Source organism: Acromyrmex echinatior, chromosome 5 (assembly GCF_024713525.1).
Source record: "Acromyrmex echinatior isolate Ae372 chromosome 5, ASM2471352v2, whole genome shotgun sequence".
Classification (NCBI taxonomy): Eukaryota; Metazoa; Arthropoda; class Insecta; order Hymenoptera; family Formicidae; genus Acromyrmex; species Acromyrmex echinatior.
In genome coordinates, this window is record NC_141856.1 from 4063331 (window position 1) to 4080926 (window position 17596).

At 31.5% G+C, this 17596-nt stretch overlaps 1 long non-coding RNA gene and 1 pseudogene across 1 annotated transcript; one reads left to right on the forward strand and one right to left on the reverse strand.

Moving 5' to 3' along the window:
- Positions 1 to 4185: 4185 nt before the first annotated feature.
- On the reverse strand, positions 4186 to 7368 carry LOC147909722 (uncharacterized; annotated as a pseudogene).
- Positions 7369 to 13096: 5728 nt separating this feature from the next.
- Positions 13097 to 16284, forward strand: LOC147909723 (uncharacterized). The gene is made up of 2 exons (XR_015545235.1): positions 13097 to 13188; positions 13255 to 16284. It is a non-coding gene; the product is annotated as an uncharacterized LOC147909723 (long non-coding RNA).
- Positions 16285 to 17596: the final 1312 nt, after the last annotated feature.

Genomic DNA, 17596 nt, shown 5'->3' on the forward strand with positions numbered 1-17596 from the left:
TTACTTTTCACACTGTTTACAATATTATCTAAATAAACTATTAACTCACATTCTAGATTTGATTTTTTATTATAAATTTTGCGCAAAAAATCTACAGCATCACATTTATCGATGATACAATTTTCATCTAAAAGTATTACAAAATATTTAAATTTTTTAAAAACAGAAAGACAAAGGGTTACGAGCCTAAAATAATCATTATAATTATTAATAAATTTTTAAAATCGTTATCGTTAATAAATAAAACATGTCATCTATTATAGTTAAAATATAAACTTTAATTTGCCGGTAACAAACAAAACAAAACAAACATTTCGATCCCTGTTGGATCATTATCAATGTAAACAAAAACGATAGAAATATTACATATTTAGCCATACAAAAATCAAAGTTCGCTCTCGATCGCATCATTAATAATTAAACTCGCTTAATTTAGAATAAATGTTGCAGGAATGTTGTAATCGAAAAACATGTATTCTTCTTCATTGTGTTGATATGTACGAGGGCAAATCATATAATAAGTATTCGTGTTTCAAGACAGGCGACGTTGCTGATGCAAGTTGGCATCGTGTACTACCATCTTTCAAACAATACCATATAAAATTTCAGAGTGATTCATGCAATAATCTTGATTTGACAGCAATTCGTAGTGTTTGATGTTTTCCGATACAATGAAAAAAGAGCAATATCGATCCGTGATTCGTTTCTTATTTTTGAAAAGCGTGTAAAGAAATAAAAACAAAGTTGGGTGCCGTCTATGGTCTCTTCACTATCTATAACAACCGTCAGATATTGGTTCAACGAATTCAAACGTGGTTGTTCGTTTGTTTTTGATGAGGAGCGCCCAGGTCGCCCAGCAGACGTGGTTACTGAGGAAATCGTTGAAAAAGTCCACGACATGATTCTCGCTGATCGCCGCTGAAAGTGCATGAAGTAGCAAAGGCTGTAGGCGTGTCGTACGGCATTCAATATTTTGCTTGGGATAACTTGGGAATGAAAAAGCTGTCGGCCCGATGGGTGCCGCGATTGCTCACAATGCACCGGCTCACTCCTCCGCAGTCGCCACAGCTAAATTGGTCGAATTGCGCTACGAATTGCTATCGCATCCATCGTACTCTCCGGATTTGGCCTCTGTGACTTCTTGTTTCCAAACTTGAAAAAATGGCTCGGTGGAAAGAAATTCACGTGACCTCTTCGAATGAGGTCATCGCCGAAACAGAGGCCTATTTTGCAGAGTTCGACAAATCGTATTTTTCTGAGGGGTTAAAAAAATGGCAGAAGCGTTGGGAAAAGTGTATCCTTCTAAAAGAGGATTACGTTGAAAAATAAAAAAAATTTTTGTGAAAAATTTGCGTCTTCATTACTAACACGGGTACTTATTGATTTGCCCTCGTAGAAATATAACTTGTTTCTGTTAAAAAGTATAAATATAATATAAAATTGTAATCGGAATAAATAATCAAGTTTAATAAGAGAAATACAAGCTAAGAAGCAAGGAATACAAATAAAAATAAAAAAGTAAAAAAGTTATCTAATATTATGCGAAGTGTACATTAAAGTCATTTAAACGAATTGCAATTGTGTGAATAGTCATAAATTATATATCTTTAATTTAGTAACAGCTAAATCAAATGAGAATAAATACCTTCTATTGCGTGTCAATATAATTAATATAAACGTCGTCTATTCTTAGGCAATGCGATGAGATTGAAAAAATAGTCATTACTCTAAGATGCTTAGAGACAATATGAAATCCACATATTAAGACAAGAAGGTTGAAGTGATAAACTAGAAAGGAAGGGGAATATAAGAGGGAGAAAATAAAGTAGGGAAGATAAATGGGGATGTAAAAGGAAAAAGAATGCTGTTAAGAAGAAGAAAGAGATTTAATAATCTGTGAGTAAGTTTCTGGTAACGATTCAGTATCATTCTTTTTATTAAAACCTTGTTTCTGTCTTTTAATGTGAATCATTTCTGATACTAAAATTTTCTTATTAAACGAAGACTCGCAATCCAAAATTTTCGCTTCGTTCCATCTAAAATTGTGGTCGAAATTGATACGATGATCAGTTATAACAGTAGAATCAGCATTCTTTTTAATATCAGAGATATGTTTGTGTAATCTCGTACTTAATTTTCTTTTTGTCTGACCAACATATCTCATAATCGTCACAAGAAATCTTATTAATTTGACATGCTTATAAATAAACTTTACTAAGAAATATATGTATGAAATAATATATGCATATGTTGTATATGCTACAAATCGTATAAAAAAAATTCTATAATTAGATAAATAAATTTTAGTTCCATTAATTAAGGAAATGAAATCTTATAATCGATCAAAGTCGATCTTATTATCTAAATATTTCAATATGAATTTATACAAGTACACTAGACAACTTTATAAACCGTGCAATAAAGTCCTTTCCAATCTTGAAACGTAACTATGGCTAGAATTATAATAGTATTAATAGTATTATAAAATGTTTATTATAATTGTGTGTTCATACATGTCCTCTTAAAAAACAATGTTTACTCACCAGTTGTTAACTTTTAATATTATTTAAAGTAAATTATTCACATTCTATAATAGAAGCTTTATCATAAATTTTGTGAAAAGTACTTACAATACTGAATTTACTGATAATACAACTTTTGGCATAAAAAATTATTTAATTTCTTCACTCATACATTTACATATTGACACAGTTCAAAGTATACGTGCTCCACGCAATTTTTCAGTTCAAACATGAAAAACACAGTTAACGGCTTCATATACATACAGACATGCACTAAGTTATGACAATTTTGCATTATATGCAACGCGTATTCGGATTTTCCAGTGAGGACAAAGCATACAAAAAGCTTGACAAAGATCCAACTAATACAATCGCGCAGAACACCAAGATCCTGGTGGAAAAAAGCAACATTCCTAGTAAAATCAAATCAATATTAAGACCTACGAATCCTCTCCCACCAAGACTATACGGACTACCAAAAGTATACAAACCAAACATCCCCCTCAAACCGATTGTCAATGCTATATACTCCCCGACGTACAACTTATCCCGCTTCCTATCACAAACACTACAACCTCACTGGAAAATCCGAATCACACATACCTAACTCAACGGCTTCATACAAAAGATCTAAAAAATCCGACTACATTCCACAGATCTGCTTGTAAGTTTCGACGTAGAATCCCTTTTTATACAAATCCCAATAAAAGACACACTAAATATAATAAAGGCCTCACATAAAGTTCCCTCCGACCTCATCTCGCTAATAGAACACTGCTTAATAACCACTTACTTCTCCTGTAACAACCAATTTTATGAACAAACTTCAGGAATGGCAATGGGCTCTCTTATTTCTCTTGTAATCGCCAACATCTTCATGGAGCATTTTGAGAAAGAGACTCTCAGGAAAACACTAAAAAAAACCAAAAATTTAATTCCGTTATGTGGACGACACATTCGTGATATGGAGACACGGCAGAGTCGAACTCCGTAAATTCTTTATTTTCCTCAACAATCAACATCCAAATATCCACTTCACTATAGACATAAAGGAAAACGGAAAACTCTCCTTCCTAGATGTTCTTGTCTCTAAGAAACAGTACCTTAGACCAGGGCCTCCAAACTGTTCCATAGTTTTGCTTCATCAGTATTTGTGACGCCTCCTGAGATATATTCCCCGGTAAACTGGAACTAAATGGCTAAATATGGCTGAATATGGCGTTCATCGTTTTATACACACACACACGCGCGCGCACGTACGCACACACATATGTAAATAAAATTAAAGCAAAATAATTATTTTTCATTACAATACTTTATTAAAAAATATATATATCATTTTATTAAAATAGTATATATGTATTTTTTTTCAACATATATACATATATATATATATATTAGGTGTTGGAATTAATTCGTAGCGTTTTTTAATGAAAGAATGTTATTTATTTCACATGAGCATTAAAAAATATATTAATGAAAGTACTTCCCATCACTTGTAAAACGCTACGAATTAATTCCAACACCTAATATTTTTTTTTTTTGTTCGATTATTAGATATCGAATTATCGATATCGAAATAATTTCAATGAATAATGTTCTCAAATTTCATATACATTACAATGTATGCTGGGTTTAAAGGAATTTAAAAAGATGCTAATTTCTATTCAAAAGAATAAGGAAATCTATTTTTTTTCTTCGAATACATTCTTTTAGCCGCGTCATACATAAAATTGACATCATGTTCTATTTCTGTTTTTCTAGTTAATATTTTGTTGATAAATGTACACCATTGTAAAATAAATTGTTTTGCAGTTATATCTATAATAATATTGCATACAATAGGACAATGTATTATGGATAGCGAAAATGTTTCATTGTTTAGAATATTTTTTAATTTTTCCACTTGTATCTCATAACAAAACTGAGGAAAATGTAATTCTGCCACGTCTAATGCATGTTGAACACATTCCAAAATACAATTATGTTTTATAATTTGGAAACATTCTTCACATTCCATAATACATTTTTCTTTTTCAATCATTGCTATTATCTTTTGTGCATCTACATATTGTTAGTGATTGCATCCGGTATAGCTGCATCAGTTTATTCGGTATCCTTTTGATTTGTTTCTGATTCCATTACAATGTTACTAGCATGACATATTCTTAACAATGATAGTGATGTGCCTTCTTTGCTTTCCTCATAGTTTGTGATGATGTACAATGATTTGATATTAAATTTATGGTTACAAGTGTTTTAAATGCCGCAGAGAATTGGATAGGGGTCGGATTATTATTCCTAAGCCCGTTATCTCTGATTTTGCTGAAGGAATTTTCTACCATATCTTGATTAATATGTTTTAAGTTAAATGAGGAAAATCTAGACTTTTGCAGCACATACCATAAATATTTTGCGCTTTGAATAGTCCAGATCCAATTTACTAAGCATTTTGGTGAATTTCTTCGGATAGCTTGATGTTTTGTTCTTCTCAACAAATTTCATCTGACAGAGTTTATTACATGCGTCTGTCCAAAAGTGTGTGTGGTCACTTGTATTATAGCAGTAATAATACTAGTAAGTCCTAACAATATTTATTAATATATAATTTCTTTTCCTTATTTATAAATAAGTACATAATAAAGTATAAAGTAAATATTAGTATAATAATAAAATAATAATAATATAAGTAATATAAGTATAGTAATAAAATAAATAATATATTTTACCTTATCCTTTATTTCTATTGAAAAAGACAAAAAGCTTATCAAAGAAAAGTATTGTATTGGATGCTATGCTAGCATTTTGTAAGTGCATCATGCCTTTTTTATTCATAACATCTGCAATAAAATTTATATTCTAATAGTACAAATATAAAATGTATAAAAATATTTTACAATATATAAATTATTATATTTTTATTATTTAAGTAACATGTATTTATTTATTTATTTATTTTTTATTAATTTATTTATTATTTGCTTATTTATTATTTATATTTATTTATTTATTTATTTATAATAATATATTTTACCTTGGTTTAAAGCCAACATCTATAAAATTTGCTATCATGTGACTCACTTGGGTAACATATTTGATCTTCATTTTAGATATCATATTTGGATAAATATGTTTAGGCATCTGCCGCTGTCACAAAAATGAATATTTGTCCATTTCGTATACAGTAATGATATCATCCCATGATATAAATTGTTCACTATTCTTTTTTGCATTTTTATTGACAAGTAAATCCTTGGTTAATAGATTATTACGTACACGTAGCTTTTTGCAGGTGCACGTAGTCATAAAATGGAATAATTTCTTGATTCTCTACAAGGAATGTATTTTCTACAAAGAATGTATTTTCTACAAAAAAAAAAGAAAACTTACATTAAATTTTGTTTATAACGAAAGGCAAATTATTATAATAACAATCTATAATTAATAAGATTATATACGTATGTATGTGGGGTGAAAAGTAACCTCCTTGGGAATGAAAAAAATTTTTTTCTTATGCAGAATCTCGCCCAAAATATGGCGTGTTCGCTCAGTACTAATCTTTGTAGCATCTGCTAGCTCGCGCACCTTCACTTTCCGGTCAGCCAACACCATTTCATGTATTTTTTTGACATTTTCCTCGGTAACCGCATCGGAGGGCCTGCCGCTGCGGACTTCATCGGTAGTGGAGTTGCGGCCACCACGAAACTCTCGAAACCAATATTTGACGGTGTAATCTGACGGAGTATTAGCCACATAATATTTATCCAACTTTTCTTTTGTTTCCTTCGCCGTTTTGCCTCTCAAAAAATAATGTTTTATGAGAGAACGAAAATCGTTTTCGCAAACACGTCAACAACAATCAGCTCTCAAAACAAAACTAAGGGCAGTATCGCACTGCCACTTGGCATGTCTGCCTAAATATGAACGGACTACAAGGCACCATAAACTTTTTTGCAGTAGTGGCGCATTCTGGCGGTCAAGGAGGTTACTTTTCACCCCATCTAGTATATGTATTAGGTGTACAAAAAAGTTCTGAGCTTTAGATTTAATACAACCGAAATAACAATAAATTGTGAAGATATATAAAATTTAAAATCTTCCCGCCCTTTTGCGGTTTTAAAGCGTTAACATTTGGCCTTCTAAAATGCCATACGGTTTGGCGTTTGATGCACATAACCTCAAAAATCAGTAGTGTTCACGATGGCAATAAAAGAGCATATTCGATTTTCCATCCACTTCGCGTTTCATCTGAAAAAAAATGCTGCTGAAGCCACTGCAATGATTTGTGCTGCATATGGAGAGAACGCTGTAAGTCATGCTACATGTAAAAGACGGTATCAAAAGTTTCGCCAAGGAGATTTCAGTCTTAAAGATGAATCGCGTGCTGGACGCCCTGAAAAGATTGAAACGGACGAATTGCAAGCACTGCTGGATATAAACTCTGCGCAAACTGAAAAAGAGCTTGCAGAACAGCTTGGCGTTACGCAGCAAGCCATTTCCGTACGATATTTTACAAAATTTTACAAAAAAAAACTCAGAACTTTTTTGTACACCTAATATATACATATACATTTATATATACATATATATAACATCTACTGACTAAGATTCATATGTTTTTCATATCGTAAACAATTAGCTTTTTGGATCAATGAATTAATAGCTACATTTGTGGCTCCTTGATCACACACGGTGGCCACTGATTTGAATCCACATTTTATAAGAATCATCAACCAATTTTTAATGCATCTTACAAACTGTGCTGTATTTGTTGTGTTTTCAACAAAATCCATATCCAATACATGTGATTACCCGAAGCAAAATATCGCATAGCAAACATTATTGCATGATCTGCAATTTTCCTTGTGCGTTTCTTGCCTCAATCTTCAAATCCGATAATCTTATCTGTTTTGGCATCGTAATTCATAGCAGGTTGTATAGTTACTTTATCCCAAATCAACACACAGTAGAATTCTATGTTTTTGACTTTTTTTGTACCTAATTGGAGATATTTAATAATAATAGAATTACAACCGGAAGTTAAAGGAATACATCTAAGTTGAGTATCTAAAGTAGTAGCAGAAGGACATGATAGAAAGTTATATGCATATCGAGATCTGCGATAAATTGCAATGCAAAACATTTTTTCTGCTATTGTATATCGTCTTGTCTGTTATTAAAAAATTTTTACAAATAATTATTTATACAAATAATATATTAATAGAGTTAATTAACATATCAGGTGTACAAGTATGAAATGCGGATTTTTTTTTCAAAAAAAAACACGTTAAAATACTTTGAATAAATTACTTTTTATCATTCTCCGAATTTAACGTGTTTTTTTGAAAAAAAATCCGCATTTCATACTTGTACACCTGATAAAAGGTAATATAATATATTTGAAATAAAACCGAGCCTTGTTTAAAAGTTATAAATAGTTGTAATAGAATACGAAATAGAAAACAATAGATTTTACATGGCGCAAAATATGGAAATGTATATTTCATGTATGTAAAGATCGAATGTGTTGTTATCTCGTGTGAATATTAACATCTTACTTACTATCTTTAAATGATTCAGTATCATTTCGACCTGTGTACAAATATATGATATTCGTTCAGCTCTAAGACAACAACTGCATTCAAAAAAATTATATTATAGTTGTTTCTATCATCGTAAAATAGTCACTGCCATGAAAATGTCAACGTTTTCACTCACATGCAAAAAAAACCTGGCCACTAAGTTTTTTCACAAATTTTTAATATATTCAAATAGCAATAATTCGTTAAAAAATCATCGTAGCGAGATGTTTAAAAAAGCCTTTTAAAGCTTGAAATCTCTACTTTCCAGATCGGATTTTTAAAAAAGTCGTACTGATATTATGTGAAGTTACACAAATATAAATAAAGATGCATAAATTCTCAAAATTTTTTATAAAATTTACGAAGTTCCACGACTCTAATTAAAAATTTCGCACAAGTGGGGTTAACAGCTTTCGAAAGAGTGAATCTTTACCTTTAATTGCTTTTTTATAGACCTTTGTACAATTTTTTTTTATGGAGTCATTCAACGTTGAAGCAAAAATGACCGTTGTTCAATAAGTTGGCGAAAAAAAATTGTACAGATGTTTATAAAAAAAGGTATAAAAAAATAAACTGAAGGTAAAGATTTACACTTTCGATTGCTGTAAATCGCATTTTTGAGTGATCTTTACTTCACGCCATAGACATTTGTAAAATTTAGTGGTTAGGTTTTTTTTAGATGCGTGCGTGCGTGCATACGTGCGTGCGTGAGAAAAATAAAAACATCTGTTTAAATATCTAATCAAATAAATAAAACTCGTGAAAACTAAAAATATTTGATGAAAAATCTAAATCTTTGATTTTAGTTTTGATTTGCCAATATCGATATATTTTAATAAGTTCTTCAACTTTTTGCTCCCAGTCTATTTCTCAGCTTATTTCACATGATCTTAAGCTAAATGTTGCAACTTATTCCAAATGATCTTAAGCCAAATGATGGAAACATTTTTTCGATATATTGCAGAACTTGCTGGACAACTATGTAATTTTGAAAGAAAAATACACATTTTTTGTGTTGGGAGTTGAGTATCTGCTTTAAATTTTATATTCAAAATTCTCCACCACTTATGAGCTGGCATATCTTTTATAATTGATGCAGTGAACATAATCTTCGGATAAAATTCAATTATCTCTCTTATTTTAAATAACATTAGACCAGTTAAATATTCAGGATGATTTTTCAACTTTCAGCTTCATTCTTCAATTCAATTGGTAACGGATTTTTTAAAAATAAAAAATAAAGCATGGTTTATAATAGATTTCGTAATCGTAATATTTTGAAAACATATTAATAAATTTTCTTTAAATTCCTAGGTTCTAACCAAATTAATACATATTGAATGTTTATAGTTACTTGAAAGTCTATTGTGAAGCGGGATTAAGTACATTGCGGGATTTAGTGCATTGCATTAAGGGGATGCTGGAGTGATCTGTTTTATCATTAAATTTTAAAAATGCCTTTCTCGTAACTGTGTTTATGGATTGAAAAATCCTTCTCCACAATTAAAGTATCGACAACAACGCAAATCGCCAGCTACATTTGAATACGAAAAACGAAAGAAAATTAAAGACTTACAGTTTTGTCGGCTTCTGTCAACACATCACAATATGTGTTGCATATAAGAGTTTCAGATCTTGTACGTTCATAAAAAGTAGCTGGCGAATTGCGGAAAACCTAAACGAACAATCCTATGCTTTTAGAAACGCGGTAAGAGTTTTAGTATAAGAGAAAGACGTATACAAAAATTTCGTTTGTATATTACGAGTGAAATTGACGTGAAGCCATGAAACTAAGCAGTATTTTAGTTCCGCGATATTCCGACAGCGGCGCTGTCATGAAAAGTGCGTCACTGAACCATAGAAATGATCTGAATTATCGACCTACTCAGGCATATCAATAAACGTGCCCTGGTCAAAGTTTTTTCTTTTGAGAGAAAAAATAATAAAATAAATATGATATTAATTATTTCAATTTTGTTGAAATAATTTCTTCCTAAACAAGAAACATATTATTTACATATGAATACAAATGAAAATAATTATTTTAATTACACTGTTCTGTCTTTTACATACATTTTATTTAGTAAATTATTGATGCATATATATAAAATAACATATAATATATATATATATATGTGTGTACGATGTGTGTGTGTGTGTGTGTGTGTGTGTATGTACAACACATGTCTAAACTTTATTTACTGAACAAGATACAAAAAGAGCATAAAGAACCACACCACAGGTTATAATTTGTGATATTTACTTATTATTATATTAATTAAAACATTAAACGTTTCGGCCACAATCTGGCCATCTTCAGTAATACAATAGTCTTCATAAACCGCAAAAATACATTTAGTTGAAATTAAATTCAACAGTCCGTTGTTGTAATAAAAATAACATGTTCTTTTTAGTGTGAAGATGCTTCATACAAAATGTTATAACGCCCATAGTCATATCAAGAAGTGTAGAACAAGAATTTCCAGATTCTGATTAAATTAAAATTATATGTCATTAATTTCTCCTAGTCGAATGTAAAGAAATATAATCGTTACCTGTTTTACAGCCAAAAAGCGAAGAATATCAAATGACACTTTCACACAATAAGACTTTCTTCATGACATTATGTGTTGTTGTTTGTTATATCGCGTATTATACCACTATTTATACGCCTGAGTCAAAAAATTAAGTCAATAAATTATGACATTATGTGGAACAAAGAAATAGATAGAATTAGCAAAAAAATTTTTTATTTGCGGGCCAAGCATATCCGCCAGGAAATCAATAGTATCAATTATAATATTAAACAAATTGTGTTGCCTGAGATGGATGGGGGTACTTCGTTTGCACCTTTAAAAATTGAGAATGTTTTAACGAAAGTTACGAATTCGGAAAAAATTCATTCAACACACAACATTAATATTGCTCCGGACGGTTTTAATGAAATATTTAATATATGTAACACTAATGAAAAATGGCTGTAAAATCTTAGTAACATTATGATATCGGAAAAAGCAAAAATTGTATTACAACTAGGCCAACATTTCAATTTATCAAACAATATGGTTAACAAGAACAACATTACACAAGAATTTATAAAGCACGTAGAATACAGTCTTTTTAAAGCCGACGACGAAACGCGAAATTATGTCAGAAATGAATCCATCCGTATCATGAAATCAATTAAGAAATGTGATATTAAATCTTTTGAGAACATTGTTTTGCAAGAGGGTGTAAGGGAGGTCAAACGATTCATCTCAGAAAATCCGGAATTATTGATTACTGGAGCGGACAAAGGAAATACCACTGTAATTATGTGTCGGAATAGTTACAAAGAAAAAATGTTTGAGAATCTCAACGATCGCACTACGTACGAATTAATGAAAAATGATCCTACAAATAAAATAACTGCGGGGATTGTGAATTTACTGAAGTTTTGGAAGAATAAAGGTTATATCGATTCAAGTTTATACAAAAAATTGCATGTTTCGGACGGTGAACTCCCGAGACTGCCAAAGATCCATAAAGAAGGTCACCTCTAAGATTAATCGTTAGTTGCATTAACAGCGCTTTTTATCCACTGGCGACCTTCCTAAAAGACATTATTGACAAGAATAACATAACAAATTTCAGTAAATTTCACGTAAAAAATAGTCTAGATTTGGTACATAAACTTAACGGCAAGGTAATCGATGATGATTTCAATATTGTATCCTTTGATGTAGTCTCTATGTACGAACATTTCGACTGAATTAGTTGTAAAAAGTATTGAGCGTAGATGGGAACTTATTGGATGCAAGACTTCGATTCCTCTGCAAGAGTTCATCAGGGCAATCACAATCATTATTGATTCTACATTTTTCATCTTTGACAAAAAAATTTTTAAATAAATTACCATGGGTTCTCCTTTGTCTCCGATACTGGCAAATATTGTTTTACAAGATTTAGAACACGAAATTATTACCAAGAATAACATTAAGGCATCGTTTTATTTTCGTTACGTGGATGACATTGTATTAGCGGTACATGAGGAAAAGGTTGAGGAAGTTTTAGAATTATTTAATTCATATCACGAAAGGCTTAAATTCACCGTTGACCGTGGCGATAAAAATGGCATAAATTTCCTAGATGTTAAATTAATTGAACAAGAAGGAAACATCATCTTTGATATGTACAAAAAACCTACCAATTCTGGGAGGTATTTAAATTATTATTCCAATCATCCGTTAACACACAAAAGGGGAGTTATTATTGGGCAATTGGACAGAATTCTATTTTTGTCCCATCCTAAATTTCAGGAAAAAAACATCACGGAACTAATTCGCATTCTTTTAAGTAACGGTTATCCTTTAAAGTTTATATTTGCAACAATAAAAAATAGAATTAAGACATTACAAAATAGAAGTAAAAAATGTAATAAAGAAATTGATTCTAATGTTAATTCAAAGAAATTTCTTGTGGTGCCGTATTTGAGCAAAGTGTCGGAAAAGTTCAAAAAACTCTCATATGTTCATGATTTTAACATAGCGTATAAACCCATGAATAAAATGAATGCATTTATTAAGACGGGGAAAGATTCTTTGTCCAGGGATGACCAATGTGGAGTTGTCTACAAAATCGATTGTTTAAATTGTGAATCGTCGTATGTAGGCCAAACAAAAAGAAAATTAAAGACTCGGATAAAAGAACATAAAGCGGATTTAAAAAAATCACCTTCCGAAGTTTCACGTCACCGTTTGAACGAGATGCATGAGTTAGATTGGGAAAACATAAAAGTTTTAGACAAGGAACAATCTTTAATAAAAAGAAGAATTTCCGAAATGATACACATAAAAAGACAAATAAGAGGTATCAATAAACAAAGTGACACGGAAAGTCTGCCAGATATTTATTTTCCTTTTCTTAAGTAAGATTTCTTTTTCTTTTCAATAATAACTCTAGAAATTTCTAATTTGTTTGACTCAGGCATATAAATAGTGGTATACGCGATATAACAAACAACAACACATAATGTCACGAAGAAAGTCTTATTGTGTGAAAGTGTCATTTGATATTCTTCGCTCAGTTTTTTGGCTGTAAAACAGGTAATGATTATATTTCTTTACATTCGACTAGGAGAAATTAATGACATATAATTTTAATTTAATCAGAATCTGGAAATTCTTGTTCTACACTTCTTGATATGACTATGGGCGTTATAACATTTTGTATGAAGCATCTTCACACTAAAAAGAACATGTTATTTTTATTACAACAACGGACTGTTGAATTTAATTTCAACTAAATGTATTTTTGCGGTTTATGAAGACTATTGTATTACTGAAGATGGCCAGATTGTGGCCGAAACGTTTAATGTTTTAATTAATATAATAATAAGTAAATATCACAAATTATAACCTGTGGTGTGGTTCTTTATGCTCTTTTTGTATCTTGTTTTTTAAATTGATAACCACGTGAATTTTTAACTTTTATTTACTGAATTATTTACACATGCATATATCAAGGTTCGGAACGCGATGTTTGTTTCGGTTGAGCTTCTTTTCTGCTCGGATATCGAAACGACAAGCGGCAATCTCGTAGCAGACGTAGCATACAAATGGAATTTTCGAATACTCATTGCTTTTATATTAAAATTCGTTTCTGCAGACATAGTATTATTCTCTGAGGTTTTCTGTAAATCGCCAGCTACTTATTTTAAACGTGCAAGGTCTGAAATTATTGTATATAGCACATTTTTTATTCGACTCGGATGTCGAAATGTCGACTTAGTAAGAAGCGCCATTCCTCTTATCGCGCACAAGCGAAGTATCGCTATTTAATTACAGAAATGGATTGAATCATTGTATAAACCAGCAATATATTATCAGTTGGAAACGCTATAATAATAATATATTTTTATATATATAGAAATATATATCAGGATCGTTGTTTAGAAAAGGAATCATGCGTCCTTGCTGCATCAGCGATGATGCCAGAATGGATAGAAATCATATTTTTGAATTGCAGAACGAATTATTGAAACAGAAGAGTGAGACAAAAACAAAAAAGGATAGAAACTTCGATTGTAATCGGTGAGACTCCGCACGCCGAACTGGACTTGTCGAACGAAACAGCGAGTCTATCCTTCAGAGTCTCTCTCTCTCTCTCTCTCTCTCTCTCTCTCTCTCTCTCTCTCTCTTCCCCCTCTCTCTCTCCTCTCCTCTCCTCTCCCTCCTGTCTCTCTACGGTCGCTTGTTTCTAGCGACCGAAAATGCTTTCTGGAAAATTTCGATCGCTCAATGTATATAATCAAGAGGAGAAGGAACGTTATAGATAACATATAAGTTTTAATAAATTATGCTAATCCTATATATCCCTCCAATTTATGTATAATAGCAAAAATAATTTCAAAACACGATAATTTATGAGATATTGATATTTCTATGATTTTCCATGAGCATTATATATTTCCACGTTCATAGAAATGATTTGCAAGATCTCAGCGTGATCTCACGCGTAAGATGCGAGATATGAATGTTAGAGATCTCATGATCAATTCCTTTTTTTTCATAATTTCTTTATTTTTAAATAAGTGACATTATTAACAAACATATATTACAGGCTAAACATATTTTTATTTCATTATTGAAAGGAAGGAAAGTGGGTGCCGCATGCATTAAGTGAAAAAAACAAAAATGATCGTCTTGAGAAGTGTTTGAATCTGTATAATAAACAGCATAGAAAATCTTTCTTGTGGAAAATCGTGACTGGTGATGAAAAGTAGATTTTTTACGATAATCCTAAAAAGAGAAAACATTATGTGGATCCAGGACAACCTACTACATCAACGCCAAAACGCAACATCCACAGCAATAAAGTTATGCTATGCATCTGGTGGGACATGAAGGGTGTGCTATATTACGAACTGCTCCATCCGAATGAAACGGTTAACAGTGATCGCTACAGTCAACAATTGATCCGTTTAAATCAAAAAATCGAACGAAATCGTCCATTTACTGACAAAGGAAAACGTCCTGTGAAATTGCTTCATGATAACGCTAGACTCATGTTGGTAAACTTGTAAAGGAAATGTTGCTAGCTCTTGGTTGGGAAGTTCTGCCGCACCCGGCGTATAGCCCAGACATAGCCCCTTCTGATTATCATTTATTCCGGTCAATGCAAAATGCCTTGTCCGGTGTACACTTTCGAGCATTTGAAGAAGTGCGAAAATAGATGGATAATTTTATCGCATCGAAAGACGAAACTTTCTTCGCTTCTAGTATTCGCAAGCTGGCCGAAAGATGGCTAAAGGTCATAGATAATGATGGAGATTATTTTGATAATTAAGTGTGTTTTCGTTTCTAAATAAATAAATTTCATTAAAAACGCTTTAAAACTTATTTGTATCTAATAAAACTCATTTCTGCACTCATAATATTGTTCTTTAAAGTTTTCTGTAAATCGCCAGCAAGGTCTAAAATTATTGTATACAGCACATTTTTGACTCGAATGTCGAAACGACAAGCGGTAATCGTAGCAGACGTAGCATATAAATGAAATTTTCGAATACTCTTTGCTGTTATACTAAAGCTCGTAACTCGTTTCTGCAAGCATAGTATTGTTCGCGCGCAAAGTAGCTATTCAACTACAGAAATGGATTGAACCATTGTAAATAAACCAGCAATATATTATCAGCCGGAAACGCCATAATAATATATTTTTGTATATATAGAAATATATATCAGGATCGTTGTTTAGAGAAGGAATCGTGCGTCCTTGCTGCATCGACGATGATACCAGAATCGATAGAAATCACATTCTTGAATTGCAGAACGAATTATTGAAACAGAAGACGACAGAGTACGACAGAGTGAGACAGAGAAAAAACAAAAAAGGATAGAAACTCCGATTGTAATTGGTAAGATTCCGCACGCCGGGCTCGTCGAACGAAACAGCGAGTCTATCCTTCAGAGTCTCTCTCTCTCTCTCTCTCTCTCTCTTCCCCCTCTCTCTCTCCTCTCCTCTCCTCTCCCTCTTGTCTCTCTACGGTCGCTTATTTCTAGCGACCGAAAATTCTTTCTAGAAAATTTCGGCCGTTCAACATGTATAATTAAGAGGAGAAGGAACATTATAGATAACATATAAGTTTTAATAAATTATGCTAATTCTATATCCCTCCAATTTATGTATAATAGCAAAAATAATTTCAAAACACGATAATTTACGAGATATTGATATTTCCATGATTTTCCACGAGCGTTATATACAACGTTCATAGAAGTGATTTGCATGACCTCGGCGTGGTCTCACGCGTATGATGCGAGATCTGAATGTTAGAGATCCCATGATCAATTCCTCTTTTTTTTTCATAATTTTTTTATTTTTAAATAAGTGACATTATTAACAAACATATATTACAGGCTAAACATATTTTTATTTAATTATTGAAATTATATGTGTATTTCTAAAAGTTTTAATTTACCTTCAGAAAAAATCAAAAAAAAAATCATGTTTCTGTAATAATGTTACGTCAATCAGTACTTTCTGTGAAATGTTTTTTTTATAATTATCACCCGAATGAAAATTCTGATAATCAATCAAATTACAAAAATGCAATTAATATAATTATAAGGATGATGTCAATATAATTTTATAATTAACAAATCAAAAAGCCTTTATATGTGCCTTTATATGCAATATACAAATAATTTTTTATTTATCTATTAAAGTGATTCGGTATTCTTCCTATAGTTATTGGAATACATGTTAAATTTTGGATCGACTTTTGAAGCATCGCCTTCTTTCCCCCCGCCGCCGCCGTTCAATGCTCGACGGCTGAGCTGCATCGGATCGCGCGCAGATGTGTACCTCAGGAGCGTTGCACTAAGAAATATGTTCCGTACCTTATAGCAAATTATTAATCTTTTACTTTCCTTAGCCTTCTGTGATGTCTTCCTTATTCAATATGCCTTCTTTATTCACATGTTGAATAAAGAAGACATCACGGAGTTATTGAAGTTGAGTCATTCCAGTTTAAAATTACGCATCTCGTTCTATATCGACTCTTATTAGTCTTAAATTGATATTGTCAGTATTCTATATTAAAAGATATTACTTTGTGACACATAAGTGTGGTCAGTAGCTCTTTGAAAGAAAATCGAATATATCAATATAATATATAAAAATAATAAAATAAATATTTTAAAAGTACATAATATTTAGTAAAATGTATATACTTATTAATGTTCAATCACTATTATTAAGAAAATAACAATTATGGAGGAAGGAAAATATTTTTATGATAATTTTTATGCTAAAATGTTGTCATGATAATTTTCATGTTGGAAGGTATGATAGCAGCATATATCTTGTATTGTGACGCTCCTGAGATGCACGTCCGCGTGCGATCCAGCGGTTCAGCCGTCAACTGTTGAGCGGTTGTAAAGGAAAAATAGGCAGCACTTCCGAAATTGGGCTCGAAATGTGTAACTAGTTCTGTGCACACTGAAGTAC